Source organism: Schistocerca nitens, chromosome 4 (genome assembly GCF_023898315.1).
Source record: "Schistocerca nitens isolate TAMUIC-IGC-003100 chromosome 4, iqSchNite1.1, whole genome shotgun sequence".
Taxonomy (NCBI): domain Eukaryota; kingdom Metazoa; phylum Arthropoda; class Insecta; order Orthoptera; family Acrididae; genus Schistocerca; species Schistocerca nitens.
In genome coordinates, this window is record NC_064617.1 from 318,910,334 (window position 1) to 318,920,956 (window position 10,623).

Consider the following 10,623-nt stretch of genomic DNA (forward strand, 5'->3'; position numbering starts at 1 on the left):
GGGACCACAGAAGAGCATTTCATCATGCCCCTTATGACCTCATCTGCCAAACTCTTTGATGTCATAAAAGCCCAGAGATATATGTAAACTTGGTACACCAGTGTACTACAGAGTCCAACAGTAATTTCTCCACCTATTGATATCACTATCAGTGTCCATCAAGATTCTGTTCCGTCACTGCTATTACTAATCCTCTGCATGGATATAGCCACAGCTAACAAAGACACATAACATCCATGGATACTTCTTTACATGGATGATGTTATCCTAGCGAAAGACACACACCTTGAATTCCAACATCAGGATAGATAGATGGGCTGAGATTGGTCTGTGCCTCAATACCCAGAAGACTGCGTAGGGGCCTACCTGGAATGTGGCCCCTAAACCAATAGTACTATCAGAATCAATTATCAACACCTGCAGAGCATGATCCATTTTAAATACTTAAGATCCATAGTAACCTCAAACTGTGATGGCACTTCTGATATCTGGCCAAGGGTGAACGCAACTTTTCTCAAGTGGAGAAAGATGCTCAAACATCTAAAGGCCACAATTTACATTACCACAGTATGCTCTACAGCCATTTATGGTGCAGAATGTCAACCACTTCCGAAGCAGCATCAGTAGACTACTCAAAGAATAGAGATGACTATGCTCACAGACTTATTTAATATGGTCACATAAGAAATTAGGGAACAGGTCTATGTTGGTATGGCCAGCAATGATAAATCAGGGCAATCCTATTACAAAAAAAGGTCCTCAATTACACCAAGGTGTCACACAACCACCTGGAAGAACAACAAAGTACTGGACTGGCAACAGGTCTGATATGTGTGACATTGGTTTAAAAATGTGAAGATGTCATCGAAGAGCGGAATGGAGATGTAGTCAAACAAGTGGACTGTGCACATGTGGGATAAATGCTAAGAAACAGAGAAATATTGATAAATGGCCCAAAAAAATCCATACCAGATAGCCAGGCGAGTAACAGAACAGGCTTACTGCTGGTGCACAGCAAACAACAACTCTTTGATCTTAAAAATTCATACCAAGCAGTTCTAAACAAATAATAATGACCCCGAGGAACCAGAAGCAGAGATCAATGAGTACACACTGGTTAAGGCTCTAAGTGTGAAGTTCTTAAGCATGTAATTGACTCAGTTTTTCAGATGGGCACAGGGGAGGACAGGAAGTTAAATATGGGGCATAGTTGAATGTTTGTGGCCCTGGAGTCAGTTTTGTGAACAGACTGGAGTTAGTTCGAGGGCACAGCTGCACCTTCATGGCCCAGACGTCATCAGTAGGTACCTTAGTGTGTGCACTGATGAAGAGCAGAGCTGTGATTTATAAGTTCTCTAAAGCAAATTGTGTGTAAATTACCCAACACTGTATAACTGGGATCAACCAAATGGGGCAGTGCAGCTGCTAAGACACTGACCTCATATTTGGGAGGATGGAGTTTGCGCCATCTGGCCATACTGATATAGGTTTTCCATGGTTTTGTGCAGGTAAACATTTTGAACTGTCAGTCACTGAATTAACAAAGCTAGATGACTGCAATAAGCCAATGATTGTGTCGTTACCAGTCACCTGATCGTAATGTGGACACTTACTTCAACAAATTTACTGAAGTCATGGAAAGGGTCTCGGCTGTCCCAGAACTGGCATAATAATATTTGCAGACATGAATTTTAACATAGATGCTGAGGGTGAAATTAGCCATAATTTCCTAAACTTTCTGAGCACTTTTAGCATGGCACAAGGGGTAAACACTGCTACAAGGGTTTAAAAAAGTTCAGCTTCAATTTTAGACAATGTACTTATGGACGCTGACAGGAAAAATTGTAAAGTATTTGTAAGAGATCTTGGCAATTCGGATAATTACTGCTGGCTAATACAGCAAAAGACAGGCTCGGTGAAAACTACAACACTGCATGCCTACAAAAAGATTTTCTCAGATCATAAGAAACCTACTTTTTCTAGAAGTCTGGAAAACCAAACCAGTGAAAAGTGTACATGTAGGAGCTAAGTTCTCTAAATTTTGCATGTTGTTTAAATTAATGTTTGAACTGACGTTTGTAACAGAAGCCAATTCTACTGCACTAGCTAAGGAAAATATGTGGATAACAGTGGGTATTACGAAGTCCTCATAAACACTTAAATTTCTCTGTTCTTTGCAAAAGCACTGCACTAATCCATAGTTCCTCAAGTACTACAACAGGTATAAAAAATTATATACAGGAGGATACTGCTTGCAGCAAAAAACCATCATTCAAAGACAAATTAATAAGTAATTCATAAAACAAAAATAAAGTGTCAGAGAATGTTATGAAACCAGAAACTGGAAAATGCAGAAGCAAGTATAACATCATACTAGGTCTACAACTTTGCTTCCACCATTTTTTATCGAAGTTCGAGACTTTATTGTGAAAAACTTACAAAACATTTGTGATTCAAAGTACTAGCCATCGTCGGCCATTGCTTTCTCCTAGGTTTAGGGCAGCATACGAATCCCACAGTATATAACTGGGCATCTTTTGAGGGGAGCCATGAATCAATCCAATTTTGCAGTTGTTCATATGACCACAAGTGCTAGTCGGCTAGGTCATGTGTCATAGATCGAGAAAGGTGGCAGTCAGAGGGAGGAATATCTGGAGAATACAGTGGGTGGGATAGAACTTCCCATTTCAACGTTTCCAAGTATGTTTTGACGGGATTTTCGACATAGGGTCGTGCACTGTCATGCTGCAAAATCTATTTTTCATGTCTATTACTGTAGTGTGGCCGTTTGTCCTTCAATGCTCGTCTCAAACACATCAATTGCTTTCGACAACAATCTCCTGTGATTGTTCCCGTCGGCTGCAGTAGCAGCGAAAGCTTTCGCTCTTTCACAACCATGCTGGTCTTCAATGTCAAAATCACCATTCTTGAAGCATGAAAAACATTTTCTGCAACATTCTGTCACTAACAGGCATCTCATCGTAGGTCTTACCCAGCTGTTTATGAGCCTCAGCCACAGATTTCTTCATATCAAAGCAGAAAACTAAAACCTCCCGCAGATGACGAGAAGTGGGCTTGTAAGTTGACGTATTCAGTCGAAAATAACCTTATGATGCAATCAAAAATAGACTGATATTTTGATGGCGTTATGTTCTCAAATGCCTAAGCTTACTGTATGGTACTTATAACGAACGACTTGAACACCACTACTTTTCACGGCTGCCCTCTATTGCAAAACGGCGGAAGCAAAGTTGTAGACCTAATAAAAATCGGAGATGGGGATAGAATAACAATAAATCCTCAGGAATCAGCAAAATTTTTAAATCATTACTTGTTTGGTATTGTGGAGAAGCTGCAGCAATATCTTGCTAAAACACATGTAGCACCCGCAAAGTCTTAAACAGGGAACACAATGATGTTTCCCAAAACAGAGCTTCAAGTTAGGAAGGCAGTACAACAATTGAAAAAATAAGTAGTCAGTGGGCATAGATGAGGTTCCTGTCTATGTTCTGAATGTGTGCACAGATGGCGCACAAACCCCATTAACAAACATAATAAATGAAGTCATTAGTTCAGATGTTTCCCAGGGTACATAAAGCATGCACAAATGGTGTTCTTACTAAAGAAAGGTAATGCAGAAAGAAATGAAAACTATAGGCCAGTTTCACTGCTGTCTTCATTCTCAAAAATAATTGAAACAATCATGAATGAGAGACACAATTTGCATAAGTAAATTCAGCCTCTTTAACAAAGCTCAGATTGGCTTCAAAAGTGGTAGTAGTACCTACAATATCGGCCATTTCAGAGTCCACAAAGATGGTTCTTTGAGCTCTTAAAGGGATGACTGTGCTACTGGCATTTTCTTGAATTTGTCCACGGCTTTTGACACTGTTGGCCATAAAATATTACTGACAGAGCTAGAAGCACTAGGTATAAAAGGAACATCGAACTCATGGTTTCAATCTTAGTTGCAAACAGTGGAGATTGTTCATGTCTGCCAATGATAAATTTTTAGTAACACAATTGTCAGAAAAAAAAAAACACATGTGCACACACGTGTGTGTGTGTGTGTGTGTGTTTTTTCCTCCCTGTAGTGTTCTGCTCCAGTTCTGTTCTTAATATATATCGATGACTTTCCAGGCACTGGCACTGTACGACATGGAGAGAAACTTCTCTTTGCTGGTGACAGCAACATCATTGTCACTGATAAAACGCCAGAGCTCCTATTGGAGAAAGCAAATGAAACCCTCCAGGAAGTTTACAATTGGGTTGTATGTAATAAATTAATGCTGAACATAAAAAAATGAACAGTATGCACTTCAGGGGAAAAAAAGGAATGCTGTCACTTTAAACATAGATGATAAATCTATAGATGTGTAGCAGACAAAGTTTTTAGGAATGAACATTGATTGTCAACTAACATGGAGTGAACATACAAAGATACTGGCAAAAAGAATGTCATCTGCAGGCCATGTTCTTGGGGTGTTAACATCAGTTTGTAACTGACAATGTCTTAGGACATACTATGCCTCCACACACACACACACGCCTTAGCTATATGATTCTCTTCTGTGGACTCAAGGCATAAAGCATGGTTGATTTGTGGGAGGGAACCAAACAGCGAGGTCATCAGCCCCATCAGATTAGGGAAGGATGGGAAAGGAAATCAGCCGTGCCTATTCAAAGGAACCATCGCGGCATTTGCCTGAAGTGATTTAGGGGAATAACAGCAAACCTAAATCAGGATGGCCAGAAGTGCATTTGAACCATTGTCCTCCCAAATGCATGTCCTGTGTGCTAACTGCTGCACTACATCTCTCAGTGGCACAAAGCATGGACATAATCTTTAAACTCCAGAAAAGGGCCATGAATATTAATTAAAACTAGTAGTTGGGCTCATTGTAAAGAGCTATTTAAAACACTAGGCATCCTTACTGCACCATAAGAGTTCATATACCTATCTGTAGTGTGTATCAGGGAAAATATTACTAAATATTGCACTCTTCGTTCTATACATAATCATGGAACATGAGCCACTTCTGAGTTGTATTTAACCAGGAAAAACAAACAAAAAGGTCAAAACAGCGTTTCTATCAGAGGATAAATTTGTATAATAAATAATAAAATGAAGTGAAAATGATTAATAAACAAATTTGTTTAGAAACAACTAGAATGTTCTTCACAAGTAATGCATATTACACAATTAAAGATTACTTAGAGAACTCAAGAGTAGTGGATGATAACAAAAGGGATTAACTACTTCACCTTGTCATGTTTCGGATGATTATGGTTTATTGCCCTCACTAGGATAATGTGCAAAGATGTACAATGCATGATGATAATGTCCATTGGCTTAGCTTTTCAGGTGGACAGTGGCGCATAGTTGAATAGATGGTAATGTCAGTTGGCTTAGCTTTTCAGGTAGACAGTTGCACACAGCTGAATATGGAGTCTGGTAATTGAGGCAAGGGGCATAGCAGCATCTTCTCAGGCCAGCAGTTGGGTGACTGTCTTAGTGCAAGCAGCAGTGAAGAGGGGAATAATATTTTACAGTACAAGTGACTGGAAACAGCCCGAGAATCATCAGTGTGTGAGCAGTGAAGAGGGAAACCATATTTTATATTGCAACTTGCCTGCAACAATGTGTGTAAACGAAGGAACATTATACAATAGAGAATTACCAAATGCAGTGCAGTGCAGTTGTTATGACAATTACCTCATATTCGGGAGGATGGAACTGTTCTGTCCAGCCATCCTCATTTGACTTTTCCTAGATCACTAAGGCAAATGCCAGGATGGTTCCTTAATGCCACGACAGGCCACCTGCCCTATCCCCCTAGGCTACCAGTTCCATCCTCTTAAAGCATGTTATGAATGCTGTGTTATATTTTTGCCTTCTGATTGGCATTGTATTACCATGCCAATTCCTATATCATTGAGAGATGATCCTTGGATGAATAAATAAGTAAATAAATACAGGATGCATAAGCACGATTCTGTTAGTTTTACATTTAGAAATTTATTACTATGTTGACCTGTGGACAGGACTATTAACACACTTTCACCTCATACTGTGATATGCCACACCTTCTGGAGGCAATGTTACTAAGATCAATAAAGTTTTTATTGTAGTAAAGTAAGCATTAAAAATATTGTGAATATTGAAAACAGAAGGTCTCGCGAAAGCCTCTTCAGAAACCTAAGTGATCCGTACATGTTCATACCAATACACAGGGTGTCCCACAAGGAATGGCCAATACTCAGGGGTATGACAGGAATGATCATTCCAGGCAGAAAAGTCTAATAAACATGGGCTATACACTGCATATCTTAAGAGCTATGAGCACCACTACATCTTCGATACTGAGAAACAAATCTCTTCTACTGCAACATTTTTGCTTTCTACATTTTCAGGGGAGGTAGTGTCAGCCAAAATAAGAAAAAATGTCCATTAAGCATGGGCTCTAGAGTGCACACCACAAGTGCTCATAACCTTTAAGGTATGTATTTTAGAGCCTATGTTAACTAGACTGTTTTGCTTTGAATAATCATTTTTGTCATATCCCTGAATGTTGACCATTCTTCCAGAAACACCCTGTATACAACTCACTAATGGTATTCATAATTAATAATAATAGCAAGTTTAGAGTGTACTCTTCAATTCAAAGCCACAAGATTAGAAGTAGTAATAATTTTCATGTAGACTATGCATCCCTAACTCGAGTTCAGAATGAAGTTTCATACTGCGGTGTAAAAGTCGATAACAGGTTCCATCATACAGGAAATTAAAAATCTGCAGATGTTCAAAGACAAAGAAGAGTTTCTCATTAGCAGTCCCATCTCAACTTACATTTAATTCTCAGCAGGAATGAGAAAACAATACCTGATTTTGCATACACATCAGAAGATCATGTTTTAACACCCTATTGAAGTAATTAGAAACAGAGCAATTGCCTGTAATAGTCAAAAAGGCTAGGAAATTGACTGCTGCTCTGTTTAAGGATCTTTCTTGTAGTAGATCTTTCAGTCATGTTTGCTGTAAGATTGTGTGTGAACTATAACTGTTTGAGTTAAGAACAATGACAGAGGAGAAAAATTAAATATCAGTATTATTAACAACAGTCATGATCAAAACAATAACAAACTTCATCACACAGCCAAATCCAGCACCCGCAAGCAGCACATTAAATGAGTTGTATTCCCCGACACAGTGGAGGGGAGCCTCTGAGGTGTGGAAATAGGTCAAGGCAGTAGACTTTATTCAAGTGAAGTATAATGCAGTAACACAACTTTATATAACATTATGATACACAATTATATTAGTAATTATACTTTAATACATTAATTGAAAGTTTCTGCAAAATAATTTTCAGTGGGTCAGAACAGGGTGTCCAAAAAAGGTTTTCAACTCTACTATCACATGAATAAGGGATTTAAAGTGTTATGGCAGGCTGTTGAACACATTTGTACCCACGTATCCTAACCCTTTATGCAGTACCTGTAAAACTTTAGTTATGGGGACATACCTATTCGTAAATTTAGTAGTAACGTGAATATTGAAGTATGCAATTAACACTTTAAAATGTATATCTTCAAAAAGATAGAAAGCAGAAATAGTCAAGTGTTCACTTGCCAAAAACAACAACCGAGAGAATGAACAGCAGATAATATAAAAGGACAACTTTTTTCATAAAATGAAGCCTGAACAACAGAATGAATCAGACTAATACAGTCATGCAATACACAACAAATACACGTACTTTAAGTCCATAAAACATCGTGCTACAGTTGTTAATGGAGACCTCAACAAATAAGCATGTCTCCAGGGTATGATTCATAGCTATCATTTGCTCAAAGTAACTTAATCGCTGGCCGGTTACTTGTTGATTGATAGGTCGCATTAAATCACAAACTAACATCTTCCATTCATGAGACTGCACCAGGATTGTAATTTAAGAATGCCCGACACGTGATTAATCCGACGAGATATTCCAATTTAATAAACCCACACAAGCCTGTCTCAGTTTTTGATAATATATACTTACTATTAATGTCTAGTAACACTGGATTACTTAAATCATTTCAGTCCGAAGTTACTACCTTCATCTTTCTTGAAGAATATTTCGGAAGAAAATGCAAACTAAGACTTCATTTCTGAAGTAGCCTACAATACATCCAGACACACCAATTGCGAATTTCGAAGAGTAACCCTTTAAGAGTTGTAAATAACGCGTATTATCTTCTGTTCTTTGTGGCAGAAGAAAACAATTCAAATATGACGCCACAAACTCTATTAGATACTCTCTACTGCTACTCAAACATTTCCTCCACAGGGCACATACTGAAACTACTATTTATGTCACCATCTCTATGAATGCAGCAACGACAACCAAACGACAAATTTGATAGAAATTTTCAAGTTGATAAATAAGTCAAGGAATCATCGACCGTAGAAACGCATGCAAGCTTTAACAAGAAATTATTAATCCGACGGAGTTAACGGCAAAAAAAGGAGTTTGTGTGTGTGTGTAACAAGCACAGTGCTTCAAAAACTAAACAGATATTGTTCCATTTATTAATTTAGTACATATATTAACTAGGAACATAGTCATGAACGTTTGGTAAAGCTTTGAGTTTTACAGCTGTGTTACAACAGGGCACACAGAAAAGCCTCTAGTTTAAAATAAACAGAGAAAATTTCATATGCGACATCACGTGTTTCCAGTAAACAATAATTTAAATCCAGCTCAATTTCAAAGCTTTACCACCATTCACTTATTGCTCTACTAAAGAATCTTGGGAAATTACCCATGAACTCAGAATTCACCCACCATTCAATGCGGCAGTTGTAAGAAGCACTATGATCAAAGTAACACTTACAAACGATATTCGATAAGTGTTTCGGAAAACTGAAAACCCCAAGAATTTTATCTGACACCTCTTCGAAACTCTCCAGACACGACAACATTAATTAGGCAGCAAACTAATTTGCCACTACCATAACTTCTCTCGGGTGAGCAAATTACTTCGAAACTCCTCAGCAACAGAATCTACTGAGAATAATTAAGAAAATATCTATATTTTGCTAACGTAATTCGAGACCTAAAGTAAACAAAGCCATGAGCCGAGTTATTAATGACGAGTACAGTATTACCGTTTATAACAAATTCAGTCCACAAATACGTGTTGTTATAATATAGGAACAATTGTAACTTTGCATCAAACAAAACATCTATGAAGTCATAAATATTTGTATCCATGAGATTTAACAGTGAAGCATGATAACTGCTAATCTCGACGTTATCATCACTTCTAAACTATTAAGCGATACAAATTAAACTGAAATTTACCAGTTTAATTTCTTTCCAGATATCAAGTAAACTCAGGTACTAATACATGCATTTTGGTTGTAGGTGCTCAGCTAATTAAATTTATCTTCAGTTTTTATAAATGTTAAATCTTTCACGGCATTGACAGAGCAGCATTTATATGCACTGCTGTACTGTTACTTAAGTGAAATACAAAATGATAATTCTAAATCTTTTTACTAGCAAAAATTGCAACAATTAATACATATATCTGTAAGTTTACTTTGCAACTTCGTATCTGATAATCCGCCAAAAATTTATCAGTACACCAATGAGATTTTCTGGTCCTATTGTTAAATGGCTGCATTATGGTCTAGGAAATGAAAAACAAAACTTTTCGTTTATCTTTAAACTCCTGTGACCTATATAAATATTTCTTACCAACACACGAATTCTTGACGATGTAACGTCCAACGTAGATGGAAACGATACAAGTTCATAAATCCAGGCGTGAAACCTTGGTCTACAAACATGTCAGCTCAGCTGAATGTTGGTTGGGAATAGTTAATGAATGCCGCTACATCATTAGTCCATTTCTCTTTTCGCTCTACTCCTTTGTATCAGTATCAACAAACTCAGGTCCATTTCTGATCACTGAAAGGATTTCAATTGATGCTTGGTACTGATAAACTAGAGTTCAATCAGCTGGAGGTCACTTCATTCTACATTGTGCATTGGTGAATAATTATTTATCCAGACTTACCTGACGAAATGAACAGGATGAAAATGTGATTTTCAGATATCATATTTGTATGTTCTAACCATATTTGGTAATATTTGATGGAATTACTAAAAAATGTCTATACGATAAAGACACGGGAATAAATCGGCAATGACTTAGGAGACAAGAAAACTGCACAAGTGTCGATAATAGAACGACTTCATGGCCACTCGATAAGATACATAGTATTTTACTATGACATTTAATACTTATCCTAAAGTTGGCTAAGCAGCTTTGAACAATTGTTGTGAATTCATTTTCATATCTTAACTGATGATACTTGATATTTACTGAACATACGTTTCTGCCTTGCTTTCTTTGTACTTTTATTTGTGTTTGAACTGATAAAGGCTATCACAATAGCACTACACGAGCTCTGGAGAACCGATGAAAATAAAAACAATGCTAACCACAGAGATGCACAATCATTATAGGCAAATGAGAATGCAAGTTTGGGAACATCCCAAGGAAAATCGGTCTGCGGAACAAGTATAGACAGCAGAATTACGATTAAACAATTAAAAAGCAGTACAA

At 37.5% G+C, this 10,623-nt stretch overlaps 1 protein-coding gene across 6 annotated transcripts in view; it reads right to left on the reverse strand.

Annotated features, from left to right (window-relative positions):
• Positions 1-8,916, reverse strand: part of LOC126252999 (zinc finger protein 143-like) — a 129,631-nt gene extending 120,715 nt beyond the window's left edge. For 5 of the 6 annotated variants that reach the window (XM_049954035.1, XM_049954032.1, XM_049954034.1 and 2 more), the window contains exon 1: positions 8,809-8,853. The gene's annotated coding sequence lies outside the window, so the exon portion shown is untranslated. Of the gene's footprint in view, positions 1-8,808 lie in introns of all 6 variants that reach the window. The other variant, XM_049954033.1, reaches the window with a different exon arrangement.
• Between the last annotated feature and the right edge of the window lie 1,707 nt (positions 8,917-10,623).